The 15,794-nt window shown below is 45.3% G+C and overlaps 1 long non-coding RNA gene across 1 annotated transcript in view; it reads right to left on the bottom strand.

Moving 5' to 3' along the window:
• LOC122237334 overlaps positions 1–5,896 on the bottom strand; it is a 78,656-nt gene extending 72,760 nt beyond the window's left edge. The window contains exon 1 of the long non-coding RNA XR_006215755.1: positions 5,856–5,896. This is a non-coding gene — a long non-coding RNA (uncharacterized LOC122237334). The remainder of the gene's footprint in view (positions 1–5,855) is intronic.
• Between the last annotated feature and the right edge of the window lie 9,898 nt (positions 5,897–15,794).

Here is a 15,794-nt window from a genome sequence, read left to right as displayed (position 1 = left end):
CATCAGGCGGCCCTGGCTGGTGCTTTCTTATACTTTCTTAAGGAAATTTTCCTTTTTCAAAAGAAAATATTTTATTTTTAGGTAATCTCAACACCCGATGTAGGTCTCAAACTCACAACCCTGAGATGAAGAGTCATATACTCCACCAACTGAGCTAGCCAGGTATCCCCCAAATTTTCCTTTCTCGAGTGCAGGAAAGATAGCCATCTATCTTTTCCACAAAGATAAACATGTTTCAACACTGTCCTTAATCCCTTCAGAGTTGATTTCATGTGTGTGGTGTTAAATGGGGATCCTGTTTCATTTTTAATCCATATGTATGTTTTTCTAGTTCCAGTTATTAAATAGTTCCTCTTTCCCCCACTAATATGGCATAACTATTAACATTGTATTTCAGACTGATTCTTCATAGGAGAAAAACATTTTTCATTCATAGTCTTAATAAAATATTATGTTTACATAGTACCTTTAAAACATTATGTCAAGGGGCACCTGGGTGGCTCAGTTGGTTGAGCATCTGTCTGACTTCGGCTCAGGTCACGATCTCACTGTTTGTGAGTTCGAGGCCCACGTTGGGCTCACTGCTCTCAGTGCAGAGCCCGCTTCAGATCCTCTGTCCCCCTCTCTCTCTCTGCCCCTCCCCTGCTCATGCTTTCTCTATCAAAAATAAATAAAAATTCGGGGCACCTGGGTGGCTCAGTCGGTTAAGCGGCCGACTTCGACTCAGGTCATGATCTCGCGCTCCGTGAGTTCAAGCCCCGCGTTGGGCTCTGTGCTGACAGCTCAGAGCCTGGAGCCTGTTTCAGATTCTGTGTCTCTCTCTCTCTGACCCTCCCCTGTTCATGCTCTGTCTCTCCCTGTCTCAAAAATAAATAAAACGTTAAAAAAATATTTTTTTAAAAATAAATAAAAATTCAAAAATAAATAAATAAAACATTAGGTCAATATATTACCTTTTCAAAAAGCTGTTGAAAAGTTATCACTTCTGGAAAATGTATTTCCTCACTGGCTATGCTTCTGGTCCTTTTCCTCCTCAGCTTTCCTCATGACATCAGGCAAGCACCTGACTGATCCATAAGCGACTAGAGCTAGTGGGAGTTTCTACAATTGGTCCATAAACAGAGGACTCCCAGGTTCATCTGGACTAAAGTCAGAGACACCTTCAAACACTTGAGGGAACCAGTTCTGGGGATGCAGTCTGGGAATGGGTTGGCTTAGAACCAAGCTGAGCAATAGGGCATTGCTGTGGTTGGGTCGAATTGTGTTCCTTAAAAAGATATGACTTAGCCTCTGAATCTGAATGGTAGTAGGGTTTTTGCAGATGTAATCAAGCTAAAATGAGGTCATATTGGATTAAAGTGGGCCTTAGTCCAATGATTGGTATTCTTATAAGAAGGGGAAATTTGAACATAGAGAAGGCCATGTCAAGATGAAGTTAGCGACTGACATGATGCATCTACAAGCCAAAGATTGCCAACAACCATGAGAGGCTGGGAAGAGGCAAAGAAGAATCCTCTCCCAGAGCCTTCAGCAAGACCATGGCCCCACTACCCACTTGATTTCTGACTTCTAGCCTCCAGAAATGTGAGAGAATAAATTTCTTGTGCTTAAAATCACCCAGTTTGTGGTATTTTGTTAGAGCAGCCTGTGGAAATTAATACAGGCACCTCCTCCTTTACCAAACAATAGCAATGGTTGGTGTTGGGGGATAAAAATAATGGACAAGTTCTCAGACTCTCTCATCTCTTTGAGGGTCCTGGCTCCACTCTCTTTGGTCTCTCCCGAGCCCCTCCTCTGAGGAAAGGAGCGTCGCTCTATCAGCCATTCTTGAGATACAACTCAGGGGAAGAGAGGAGGGCATGGAAAACGGCCAAGGGCAGGAGAGGCTGAGAGCCGGTGGAGAGCAGAGGCATCTGCGGCAGGTGAGAGCGATGGCGAGAGAAGGCAGAAAGAGAAGTGTGAGAAGCACTGAGAATCTCACACTGCCACTGAGAGAAATCAAAAGCATTGCTGAGGACTGTGTGTTCACTTAGCGATGAGAAATGCAAGTGAAAGACGAGTTATTTTTAAATTACTTTTGGTTTCATGGGCTCTTGGCAGATCGGGAGCTCCAGCACGAAACGGAGCCATGTGGACTGAGGCCCCAAGAGCTTTCCTGCCTCCTCATCAAATGCTTTCTGCCCACCAAGCCCTGCTAAGTGCTTGGCAGAAATACCTCCTCTCCTCCTCACAGCAACCCCACAGAGAGAGGCTGATTTAAATGATAAAAGTGAGGCCGGTGAGCATTCGTTAAATGGCCAAGTTCAAAAAGCTTAGAGCTCAGAGCTAGAAGCAGGCAGGGGTTTCAGGGCAGCACTTGCAGCTGGCGACCAACCCTGCACCTGGTCTGCACCCCTAGCACAGCCTTGCCTGCTAGAATAATGGCAGCTTTGTTTCCCTCAAGGAGATGATATGAGCATGTGTTGCTGACATGAAGCCCAGCTAGGCAAGGGGGCAGAGGTGGTGGCTATAGAATGGGATCTGGAGTGTAACTGCCAGAGTTGTCCCCCTGAGCCCAGCTATGCCTCTTTCTGGCTGTAGGAGCCTGTTATCTTACTCCCTGGGCCTTTGTTACCTTATCTGTAAAACGGGCATGATAATAGTTCCCACCTCAGAGTGGTTGTGAGAACTAAGTGGGCTAATGCAGTAAGTGATGCGTTGGGAACAGTGCTGGCACAGAGTAAACACTCAATAAAAGCTAGCTGCCACGATTATTAAAAATATGACGCTGTAATCAGATCTGACAAGACCTTTGTTAGCCACAAAAAATACAAATCATCGAGAAGAAGACTCTCATGGGTAGATTTCAGCCAGTGCAAGAATCAATCTTGAGGCAAGATCAAGATGGTGGAACAAGAAGATCCTGAGCTCACCTCCTCCCACAGACACATCAGAAGTACAGCTACATATAGAATAGCTATCTCTGTGAAGGAACTGAAGACTAGCAGAACAGATTTTACACAACAAAGGAGATAAAGAAAAAGCCACATCAAGTCGGGTAGGAGGGGCAGAGTTGTGGTCCAGTCAGGATGCATAGCCCTGGTGCTGGGACCCACAAGGAGGAGGGGTATCGCAACAGCAGAGTCCCTCCCTGAAGGATGCTGTGTCCAAGCCTCACATCAGGCACCCCTGCCCAGGGGACCTGCTCCGGGAAGATGAGTCCCTATAAAGTCTGGCTTTGAAAACCAACAGGGCTTCTGTCTGGGAGACCTAGAGTGCAGTGGGCAAACCAAGACTGTTCTCAAAGGGTGCACACGAGCTCACTAGCTGGGAGAGCCAACACAAAGGCAGCAGTTTGAAAAGCACCTGGGTTACACGTGAAGGAAATTTATTTACTAATTTTAGATCATGTGCTGAAGAAGCAGGGATCAGTTGGCACATTCTCTGGGGACAGAGCGCTGGTGGGCACCATGTTTTTCTCATTCCCCTTCTCCTTAGCTGGGCCAGCACTGGTGGGAGCCAGTTCCAACACTGTCCATCTAACTTGCTAGCACCACTCGCCCCGCTCCAGCATTCCTGTGTGGACTTGCCCCACCCAACCTGCCTTCCCAAGAGGCCCCCTGGCCTGGGAAGCTTGCCCTGCACACTAGAGCACTGGTAACAGTTGCAGTCACCAGGCCTGTCAGCCAGCTGCACTGAAGGCCTGCACCCCACCCACCAGCACACTGGTAGTAGTCATGGCCAACCCTTGCAGACAGCCGAGCTGGGGGACAGCCCCTTGCCCTGGCAAGTCCATACGAATCTGGGTCCAGCTACAACAGAGGATGCATGCATGAACACCTAGGGCACCCTGCTCCAGTGATGAGGGGGTTTCACTACTGGGCCCCACAGGACACCTTGTACATAAAGCTAGTCCTTCGAGACCAGGGGACATAACTGATTTACCTAATACGCTGAAACAAAGAGAGTTAGGCAAAATAGGGAGAGAGACGAGTATAGTCCAAACAAAAGAGCAAGACGAAACCTCAGAATAAGAACTAAATGAAATGGAGATAAGCAATCTACCAGATAGACTTCAAAGTAATAGACATAAAGAAACTACCAAACTCGAGTGAAAAACAGATGAACACAGTGAGAACTTTAACAGAGACAGAAAATATAAAAAAGAACCAATCAGAGCTAAAAAATACAATAACTGAAATGAAAAATATACCAGGGAATCAATAGCAGATTAGATGATTCAGAAAAAATAAAAGATCAGCAATCTTGAAGACAGAGTAATGACAAAGATCAAATATATATCTCTTTCATTTTTTTTTTTTAAAGTAGGCTCCATGTCGAATGTGAGGCTTGAATTCAAGGACCTTGAGATCTAGAGTCGCATGCTGTCCTGACTGAGCCATCCAGGCACCCCTAAATTTCTTATTATAAATCACAATATTACAGGACTACACATGCCTCACCTGTAAACCAGGGATAATAGCCTACAGACACTACCAAGTTCTTGGGAGGATTACAGGAGATAGTCCTTGGGAAAACATCTGCCAGATGCCTGACATGCAACACAGTTCAATAAAAGCCAATTGAATCTGAGATTCTCAATCCAGGTTATTGCTCCTTGGTTTCCCAATCTGTAAAATGAACATAATATAACAGTACCACCTCCCAGTCTTAAAGTGAGGAGTCAGTTTTGATAGCTCTCTGATCACTGGATAAATGTCTTTCAAACCAGTCTCAGAGACCATTCCTGCAAGAACGAAGTAAGTGTGTGAAGTGCTCCCTGCTCTTTATAAATACCTGGCTAGGAGAGATCAGAAACTCACACACAGCCTCCCTATAGGTCGGGCTTACAGGCCCCGAGGTCCTGTATCAGTGCCCTAGGACTTCTTGCCTACTTGCAGTCTGGGGACTAGGCCTGCCTCCTTCTCATCAGGCAGCTGGTCTACCCACCTCTCAAGGAAACCTGCATGTACAGAGGACTCAGGCTCAAAACCCTTTTATGGCTCCCCCATGGATAAAACACATAGGCCTTTTTTGTTTCATGGGTTTCACAGATAATGATTATAGGAAACACAGGATAGTAAGAACAGCAAACCTGGGGAAGTTACAAAGTCCTTCTAGTCTGGTCCCTGACTTTCTGGGAATAGGAAGTGTTACTCCTGAAGACTATAGTGATGCCCAGGGCTTTTATATTGAATATAGGACTCAGACACAAAGAAGTGAGTCACCAATGGAGAGATTTCAGCCAGTGCCAGTTGCCTGTAAGGAAAGGCAGAAGGGGGACAGGTGGCTCCCACTTCTCATGGAGGACACCCAGTGAGTGAATTTTACTGCTACAGAGATGCCCAAATCCCTTCAGGTCCCCACTGAAGACAGCCCAGGCAACTGGTGATCTCCGGTGGCCTGGCCTGTTTTCTGGAGATGGTAGGTCAGACGCACAAGGCAGACTTGTCAGCCTTGATTCAGAGAAAATGAGGAGAAAACTGAGCCAAGAAGTACCTTCACCAAAAGTGGTTTACCTGAAATACTCCCGAAAATGAGTCATGAAAAGAAAGCAGAAAAACCAGTGAGATGCATAACCAGGTTCTCTTTTCCATTTTGCAGAGCAGGGCAAAGTCGTGGCAAGCGATGCCAGTGGAGGGAGCATGGTCTGCAGAGGGCCTCCGCTCGAGCAACCTGCACCCCTCCACCACCGCTCTAAGCCACTGGCAGGGGTTAAGAGGGGAAACCGAAACTGTGCGCGAGCAGGAAAGCCCCTACAGGAAGCCAGCCGTTGGTCCAGGTTACTAGGGCAACTGGCAGATGCTCTTCTCCCTTGAGAGAGGATGGAGGCCAAGAAAGACCCTGCCCTGGTGTTCCAAATAAGAGCACCTCACCTGTGACGGCATCAAATAACAGCACTTCCTGTGCGTTTCCATCTCACTTAACCCACCTCTTGAGGGAGTCAGGTCCAGGGGATTATACCCATTTGACAGGTGAAGAAACGGAGGCCTTGAGGCCTTAAGTAACTTGCCTAAATTTACATAACTAAGAAGTACTCAGATCCAACCAGAGTCTTTAAACCCTAAGTTCAGTGTACATTTCCCCTACGCAGCCTGTCAAGTCATTGGCATGTGATTTTTTTTTTCAAGAGCTCTCACAACTATGAGTGCACACATTCTAGGGGAGAAATACCAGGCACGGCTTAGTCCCCTCGCCATCTCCATATCACAGGTGAGAAGTGGCAACGCGAGGAGGTGGGACTAGCAACAGCGGCATGGCACCGTGTGACTGGCCAACACCCTGACCAACACTTGAATACAGCACTTTCCCCGTGACACCAGCTGGCTGTTTTCCCCTCACCACATCTGGAAAAAATGACTCAGGTGACAGTGGGCTACTCCTGTCATCCTCACACATGGAAGACGCCACATCGTTTATGAAGCACTTCAAAGTGGGAACATTTGCCCTGGCTTTCCCCCAGGGCTTTATTAAGTAAAGGTCATGATGTTTGTTAAAATTTGAGCGCACGCGTGCTGGCTCACAGGAAAGGTCAAGATAAGGTTGATTTTTGGAGGCCTCTCTGCAGGTAGGCACGAATCCCACCCACACCCAACCCTTGTTAGATAATAGGACTCGGAAGCTCCAGCTCTCCGCTTCCTGGCTGGCTTTTGTGAGCTCTGAGTCTGATCTCACCCACCTGAGGTCTGTGCTGCAGAACATTCCAACCCCTGAAGTAAGGCAGGAACGAAGAAAGGCTCGGGCCCGAAGACGATTTCCAATTTCCCTCTGGAATGGCCATTTTTCTGGCTGTAAAGAGAAGTCTCTGATCCTAACCCACAGAGGATCCCACAACCATTCCTCATTCTCTATGGCTCTTGATTCTGGATTCAAGGCCCTGAGGTGGCCTAAAGTCCCTCACCTGGTCAGTGCACTGGGCTCTGGCTCAGGCATTTGGCTTCCTTCTCTGCCCAGAACAAAGAAGTCGGCAACAGCCACAGCAGCTTCTCCAAAGCAGTAATAGGAAATATTTCTCCTAAGCCTACCCGTTCCGGTCTACCCTTGTCCCAACAGGTGATATTTGTAGAGGTGGTACGGTGGTGGGGAGCTGGGTTGAAACTTTAATTGGCCTTGAATCGTCCATGGTTCCTGCATTTGTCAAGTGGTTAAAATGTTCTGGGAGACCCCAGGTAGGTGGGAAAAGCAGCAATATTTGCCCTTCTCTGTTAGGGGACTGCCCCTAACAGAAAGGGGTGCTCTCACTCTCAGTCATCCTGTAGCTGGCAAAGAAGAGTGCTTTGGGCTGGGGGAGGGAAGGATTTCCTCCTGTCTCTGGGGAGTGTGCAGGTCTGGAGACTGCTGCTGGTGGGGGCTGAGGTGGCCCCTGCCAGATGGAGGCCAGTCACTTCTCCTCTGAGGCAGATGGAAATTACTCTCCTCAGCCTGCTTTCTTTCCTCCCCAGTCAGTGGAGCCTGGCTTCAGATGGGCTGAGGGGGAGAGAGGGCCGTGTCCTCTTCCTGAGGCCTGGCAGTCACCAAGTCTCTAAGTGTCGTGAGCTACAGAGGCAGAATCATGGCAGTAAGACGAGTGGAAGATGAGTAAGAGCGCATGTCAGGCTGTGCCCCAGAAACTCTCAGAAATCCTGGGCCCCAAAACTCTATGTTTGGGTGCAGGAAGGCAGTCTAATTTCATTTTAGAGAGAGAGAGAGTTTCAACATAGCTTACTGGCAACAATAACTCATATCACAGATGAAGAAATTGAGGGTTGGAGGACTTGAAAGAAAAAGAGGGAGACCGATGCACCGGTCGACTGTGAGGAGGTCTGTGGCCTGAGGGGCACATACCATCCTCTCACAGTAGCAACAACCCAGGAGACCCTGGCATCTTGTGAGTTCTTGAGAGCTGCACCTGCTTCGACTCTGGGGAAATGTGGTACAAGTGAGGCCAGAGCACACAACCTCCTTCAGGCCCATACTCCTTAAAGTAATCAAAAAATGAATTGTTAAAAAAAGATCAAAAGTTAACCAGAGGCAACCAAATATGGAAAATAGTACAACCACATAAGACTTAAAAAGTGTCAAGAGGAAAGAAACAGAGGATCCCAGAATGGAAATGTTCTTTGTATACCCCCCCGCCCCCCACACACACCTGCAGCTGAATGAGAGAAGAAGGTTAAAAAATAAGATGCCAAGAAGGGTCACCGGCACCTCACTTTGGTACAAGAAGGGCCAAGAGGCTGCATAGGCAATCTGGGGAAAGTCATGGAGGAATCCTGGAGACAAGGAGTCCCTGGGCCTGTTGGGGGCCCTATGATAGAATGTCTTTTTACATCCTGGTACAGGGAGGGTACCTTTCACATGGGAGGTTTATTTCCTGCTTTCTGGGGACAAAGGTGGGGCAAGTCAGAGTGTTCTTCTGGCACTGGCTATTTCTTATGTGACTTTATTTTATTTTATTAAAAAAATTTTTTTTAATCTTTGTATATTTTTTTGATAAAGAGAGAGAGTATGAGGGGGGTCAGAACAGAGAGGGAGAGAGACACAGAATCCAAAGTGGGCTCCTGGCTCTGAGCTGGCAGCACAGAGTCCAATGCGGCTCTCAAACTCACAAGTGGTGAGATCATGACCTGAGCCGGTCAGACACTTAACCAACTGAGCCACCCAGAAGCCCCTCTTAAGTGACTTTAATTTAAAAGAATCAATATGCCAAAGTGGCACATTTTGGGATGGACTTCCCCAGACCCCCATCAAGGAAACCAGCAAGGACTGAAAGAGCAGCTGGGCTTGCCTTTGAGCTAAATGGCCAATGAACTAAAAGCCTAAGAGGTTGTGTGGCTCAACACAGCCATCTGCCCAGTGATGTGTGAAAATGGAGTCAATAGTTCCGGTCCACTAGCCTAAGCCTTGGTCTGGAGACAGTGCCTCAACCCATAGGAAAATACCGAAACCTCCCTTGAGGAAGCCCTCCCACCCAGAGCACATAAAGAAGTCCTGAGAAAGATGACTCCCATGGAAGATGAGCCACAAATAAGAATTACAAAATCTATAAGAAAGACCAACAACACTAAAGGTGGTTTTCAGACCCCCTAAACAAGAAAATGTACATTTAAGGAACTGGAGACAATCTTGAAGAGATTTTAAATAAAAATGTATATAAAACTTCAGGGAACTAAGTGAAAGAATAGCCACCATAAATAAGAACAGGTAATTATGAAACAAAAACAGGCAAATATTTTACAAAGTAGAAATATTAGAAATGAGTAATGTAGCTATCAACTTGACAAAGCCTTATTCGTGTTTTACAGGTGTATGAGTATTTTTTTTTATACCCAGTCATGCACATGTACATACGTAGAAAAAGATTTGGGAGAATATACATCAGGTGGGGAATAGTGGTTAACTTTGAGAATGGGCTACGAGTATGCATTTTCTTCTTTTAGCCTGTCTGTGTCTTTTTTTTTTCTTTTTACAGTGAACATGTAATGTTTATATCAAAAGAAAAATCAATATAAGACACAGTTTGATTTTAAAATGTTGGGGATTTGGCATGACTTCTGGCTCAGCCTATGTCACCAAGTGTAAAATAATCATGAATTAAATGACAAGAAATTAATAAAATTTTATCACATGAAAATAGTTACATGCATTTTGTGCAAATGTTTAGAGTATATTTGGGATAGTCTGCCCTCATAAAGTACTAAATGTCATACCCAAAATAATTTACTTCAAAGATAGTATAATATTGTGATTTATAATAAGAAATATGTACAGTTGAACAACATGGTGGGTAGGGGTGCCAACGCCCACATAGTTGAAAATCCATGTATATCTTTTGACTCCTCCAGTGTGGATCCCTGGTGATCTGGCAGATAGGATCTGGATTTTTCACCAGAAACTTTACTAAAAGCCTACCATTGACTCGAAGGCTTACCAATAACACAAACAGTTGATTAACACTTATTTTGTATGTTAGATGTATTATACACTGTATTCTTATAATAACGTAAGCTAGAGAAAAGAAAATGCCATTAAGAAATCATAAGGAAAATACATTTACAGCTCTGTATTGTATTTATCAAAAAAAAAAAAAAATCCACACATAAGTGGACCGATGCAGTTCAAATCTGTACTGTTCAAAGGTCAACTGTAGTAGTGTTGATTAGGAGCCACACATCCAAACACTGGGGCTCAACCTGCTTCTCACATGGGTATCTTGTGAGGGAGGAGAAACGGAGGTTATTTGTTTAATGATGGTTAATGATTCTCCTGGGCAACATCAGCTGAGGCCACTAGAAGTAAACTGAAATGATTTAGGGGCGTCTGGCTGGCTCAGTCAGCAGAACCTGTGACTCTTGATCTCAGGCTCGTGAGTTCAAGCCCCATGTTGGTGCAGAGATTATTTAAATAAATAAAACTTTAAAAAATAAATAAATACGTGTGGGCTGTGCCGTGGCTGGAAGTTACAGTGGGGCGGCGGCTAAGAAGGTGGCTGTGGTGGCGGCGGCGGTGGCTGGGGCAGCGACGGAGGAAACAGAAGATGGCAGATTTTTTTAAAGGACTGACAGTCTACAACAAAAGCAACTTTAGTCAATTTCATGCTGGCTCAGTGTGCAAAGCTTCGAACTGACGTCCCTTAGTCTACCTGCCCATGTGGGAGTACCCATTTGATCAGATCATTGTGACAGAAAATATAAACATCCTTTTGTGCTACCTACATCAGCAATGGGACAAAAAGAATGCCAGTGAGTAGAGAGACCAGGAACAAGTGGACCTTGAGGGTGAGAGCTGGGCAACCCCCACCCCCACCCCCACAAGGTCCCTGACAGCCCAGACTTGCATAAGGACACTTAAGAGGACGCTTAAGACTCTCATTCCCCCACAGGTACCTCCTGTGTCTTGTCTGCTCCAAGCCTGCCCTCCTTGTGTAAGGCCCCCCACCCCCACCCCCACCCTCACTCTGCCCCCCACTGGCCCACCCACACCATACCATCCATACCACTTCCAACCTCATAGGAGCTAATGCATTTATTTTCCTTGAGTTTTTATTTATGCTGTAAAATGGGACATCAGACCCAGTAGTATGATGTTGGCAGATGCTTTTTAAAAAACAACATTGGGAGCACCTGGGTGGCTCAGTAGTTTAAGCGTCAGACTTCCGGCTCAGGTCCTGATCTCAAGGTTCCTGAGTTTGAGCCCCATGTTGGGCTTTTCACTCACAGTGAGGAGACTGCTTGGGATTCTCTTCCTCACTCTCTCCCCCTGTCCCCTCTCTCTTCTCTCTCTCTCTCAAAATAAATAAACAGAATAAAAAACATTGTGGTTATTCACAACCTACCTCCAGATCCCCCTCTGTGTCCACCCCCACCCCCAATTCTCCTCTCGAAAAACCAGAGCGTGTCTGCAAGGGTCTAGAGCCAGGTAGAGCCAGGGCCCTGCTGTGGGCCAGCAGCATGTGTGGGAGCCTTTCTCTCTGCTCCTACTCTCCAGAACAGGCCTTAAAGACTTGGCTGGGACCTATTCCATGCCCAGGCTTCATTCTTAATGTGTGCCAGGGTGAGAAGTCGGCATTTCCAGATCTTTCTCTTAAGTCAATTTATCATGGCCTAGTGTGTGCTCTGTGCCCACCCCAAAAAAAGTATCTTTCCTCCTTGGAAATTAACTAATTAATTAATTAATTAATTTTAAAAAATTATTTAAAGAACATAACCTAAATAAATGTTTTCCAATCCCAGTGTAATGTTCTTTCCCTGGACACAGCATCCTAAGGGAATGGGTCACAATTGCAGTGTGACAGAAAAATCTTCTACTCTAGGCCCCTGCTCATGGTTCCCTCCTTCCCTTGGCAGGACTCTGCTGTCTCATCAATACCACCACAGCTGATAAAGCCCTTCTATATTTCTCTTTGGTGCAATTCTCCTCTTTGATTTCAATGGGACCAGCAGAGGGCTTTGCTATGAGCACCAACCTGGCTGTCATCCAGACCAATGTTGTTGACTCCATACATCACTGGGACATTGGCCATTAGCAACACAGCTCCCAGGTTTTTGTAGCTGCCATCACTGCCCAGTGAGGAGATCACCGCCTATTTCAACCATGGCCTCCATTACCCCATATTGTGCCTTTATGCCAATTAGAACAAAGGATGCCCTTCCTGAAGACAATGGATATCCTCTATCAGAAACCATCATGATATTCTGGTTTTATTAGGATGCAACACTTGGCTGCCATTTGCTGCAAAGATTTGTCTCTGGTGTCTGTTATGTGAATTAGCAGAGCACAGCCCACACTCTCGGACACTCTTGGGTGATATGTCCTTCTAAAGCAGTATTCACAGCTTGCTTATATGGCTTCAAAAGAAGCACCTCTGCTCCTTCCATTTTCTTAAGGCTTCCTTGCCTCCTCCACTCAGGGCTGGGTCCGAACATATCAGCCATCAACCACCATCAACCGGGGGGGTCAGAACATATCAGCTATCAACTGCCATCCACCATCTATGGGGGAAACTCAAAAGACTCTTCTCCACAAATTTCAAACCACAGCCTTCTAAACTGAAGTGAACTTTGTGCCCACCAGGCATACTGTTAAGGAGTTAAAGTCACCTTTGTCTTTTCTCCCCCTTAGAGATCTAAACCTGCTCTTCTAGGCTCCAACAGTTAATCCTTAAAATTCTTTCCATTTCTTCTGACAGTCCCGGCACTTTCTTGTGCAAAGTGGATACCTGAAATCCTATTTGGGTATGCCCACACACATCCCTTTCCTTGTGTATAGCTGTGGTCCCAGGAGCCTCTGCCACATGATTGTGACTGATCAGACATAACTTACCCTCAGCAGCCCAATCCTGACCTGCTCCAAAATGGTCCACTTCCAGTCATGGGCCACCTGTTGTCTCCTATTCACAATGGATGCTATTTAACTGCCAAAGTCAACCCAACCCTACAATAAGGTATTTAAGCTAAACCAAGAAGCCTTTCCCTCTACATTTGCACTAGGTTAGATTTTTTTGGGAAAAGAGCAGTTTAAAGAAGAAGATATCAGAGTTCACTGAGCATCTTTATGAACAGCACTCTAGGATAGATACAGATGGGGATGCTGAGATGTATAGTCAAGGCCTCTTCATGGAAGAAGCTTTCCAATTTAGTCTGGAAGAAGAGTCACCATACTTTGCTGTTTGCTTGCCACCATCCCAGTTTACACACCCTGTCCCAGTGTAATTAGTATTTGAATCACTTTTCATTCTTAAAAATGTCATGGTTTGGAGGCGAAGAGTTTATACAGTCACCCTAGAAATAAGATGTATTCACATTAGGGGCACCTGGGTGGCTGAATCAGTTAAGTGGCCGACTCTTGATTTCAGCTCATGTCATGATCTCATGGTCATGAGACTGAGCCCTGAGTCAGCCTCCACGCTGAGTATGGAGTCTGCTTAAGATTCTCTCTCTCCCTCTACCCCAACCCCATTCCTGCTCTCTCTCTCTCAAAAAAAAAAAAAAAAAAAAAAAAAAGGATTCACATGAAAAGAGAACTTAGAAATCCGGGCAGAACACTCTATCAAGTTCTGGGTAAAGGGCTGTCGCAATCCTTCTTAAGAGACGAAACTGAGGCTACAGGTGTTTAAGGAGCTTCCCAGGCCCATGAGGCCTGTTGGGAATTGCTGGAACCAGTATCTAAGGCTACTTCCTTACCAGCCCCTCCACACACCCTTCCCAGCAGAGAAAATGGGGCTTCCGGAAAGTGGGGGGAGACACATGGGGGTAAATACAACACGCCCCAATAATGTCTGTTTTCATTGCTTATAAAGACATATGAAAGGTTTTTAAATATTTTTAAGGGGGCACCATAGAGAGTGATGGATTTTAAAGCTATGAAGACTACTTGGCATTTACACATACCAAAGGTTCTCTGGATGCTGAGTGAAAAGGTGCTTAGGCTCTTTGTGAATGTGAGACAAAGAAAGAGAGAGAGAGGATACACATGTCTATCTGACTCCATTTTAGAGGCTCAAATAAATTATTTAGGAGTTTTGCCTGGGGACGCCTATCACCTGGGCTGGCCCAGTCATTTCTATACTCTGGCTCATTCCCCAGGTTTGCCCAGCTCCTCCTATGTGCCATGTTCCCAGTTCTCATCGTGCAAAGGAAAAGGGGTAAACTTTTTTATCCCCAACATCTGCCTCTATCTGAAGAGTTAATGGGATATCTGGCTTGGGTGCCTATATCCAGTTCAGTTATTTATACTTTGTGTGGTTAACCCCACCTGCATGCCCCATGCATATCTTGAGATGTCCCCCAAGCACCCTGCTGATTAAGGGGCTTTTCTGTGTGTTCTCATGCCTAATTCAAATGGCTCCTGGAAGCCTTGCAAGGGAGAGCAGGCAGTGGGGGTAGCAGGGCAGAGCCAAATTCGAAGACCCCAAGCCTTTCCCTGGGATAGGGACAGATAGGGAATTCCCCCCAGGCTAGATGGATTAATAAAGACATGCAGGCCAGCAACACCCTAGTCACAGATATCCTTTTGCAAATTGTCAAAGACTAATTTTCAAAAAGTCAAAAACATGGTACAACATGAATTAACATTGAGGATATTATGCTAAGGGAAATAAGCCAGTCACAAAAGGACGAATACTGAATGATTCCACTTATGTGATGTATCTAAAATAGTCAAATTCGTAGAAACAAGGACCACAATGGCAGTTGCCAGGGGCTGGTGGGAGGGGACACAGGGGAGTTGTTTAATGGGTATTAAAGTTTCTGTTTTACAAGATGAAAAAGTTCTGTTTTACAACAATGTAAATATTTTTTTTTTTTTTTTAAAGAGAGAAGGGGAGAGGGCCAGAGGGAGAGGAAAAGAATCTTAAGCAGACTCCATGCCCAGTGTGGAGCTGAATGTGGGGCTTGATCATGACCTGAAACAAAATCAAGAGTCAGACACTTAACTGACTGAGCTACCCAGGCGCCCCAACAATGTAAAAATTCTTAAAACTACTGAACTATAGACTTAAAAATCGTTAAGATGGTACATTTTATGATGTGTGGGTTTTTTCCCATATACATACTCACAAACATGATTCTGCAGGGAATTTTTTGACATGATGAAACTGTTCTGTAGCCTGATTGTGGTAGTGGTTGCACAATTTCTATATGGGTTAAAATTCATAGAACTGTAAGGGTGCGGGGTGGCTCAGTCAGTTAAGTATCTGCCTCTTGATTTCAGCTCAGGTCATGATCTCACGGTTTGTGGGTTCGAGCCTCATATCAGGCTCTGCACTGACAGTGTGGAGCCTGCTTGGGATTCCCTCTCTCCCTCTTTCTCTCTGTCCCTACCCCACTCATGCTCTCTCTCTCAAAAATAAATAAATAAACGTTAAAAAATTTCATAGAGCTGTACATAAAAAGAGTCCATTTTGTTATGTGTTCATTTTTTAATTAAAAATTTAAAAACATAGTTTTCATACAAATGTAGACTGAACATGTATCAAAAATGAATGCAATTAATTAAGCAGAGGGGCACCTGGGTGGATCAGTCAGTTAAGCATCCGACTTCGGCTCAGGTCATGATCTCACAGTTAGTGGGTTTGAGCCCCACATCGGGCTCTGTGCTGACAGCTCGGAGCCTAGAGACTGCTTCAGATTCCCTCTCTCTCTGCCCCTCTCCTGCTTGCGCGCTCTCTCTCTCTCTCTCTCTCAAAAATAAACATTAAAAAAAATTTTTTTAATTAATTAAGGAGAGAATCAACAGGATGGTAAAGCTGGTTCCAAAAAGTATAGAAGATACTAAAGTCTTTGTAGTAACTGAAAGAAAGAATACTGAAATAAGTTTGTTAAATTATATCATATAAA

The sequence above is a fragment of the Panthera tigris genome, chromosome A3, assembly GCF_018350195.1.
Source record: "Panthera tigris isolate Pti1 chromosome A3, P.tigris_Pti1_mat1.1, whole genome shotgun sequence".
Lineage (NCBI taxonomy): Eukaryota > Metazoa > Chordata > Mammalia > Carnivora > Felidae > Panthera > Panthera tigris.
Note: the sequence above shows the minus strand (reverse complement) of the source record. Positions and strands in the feature narration are given on the sequence as shown.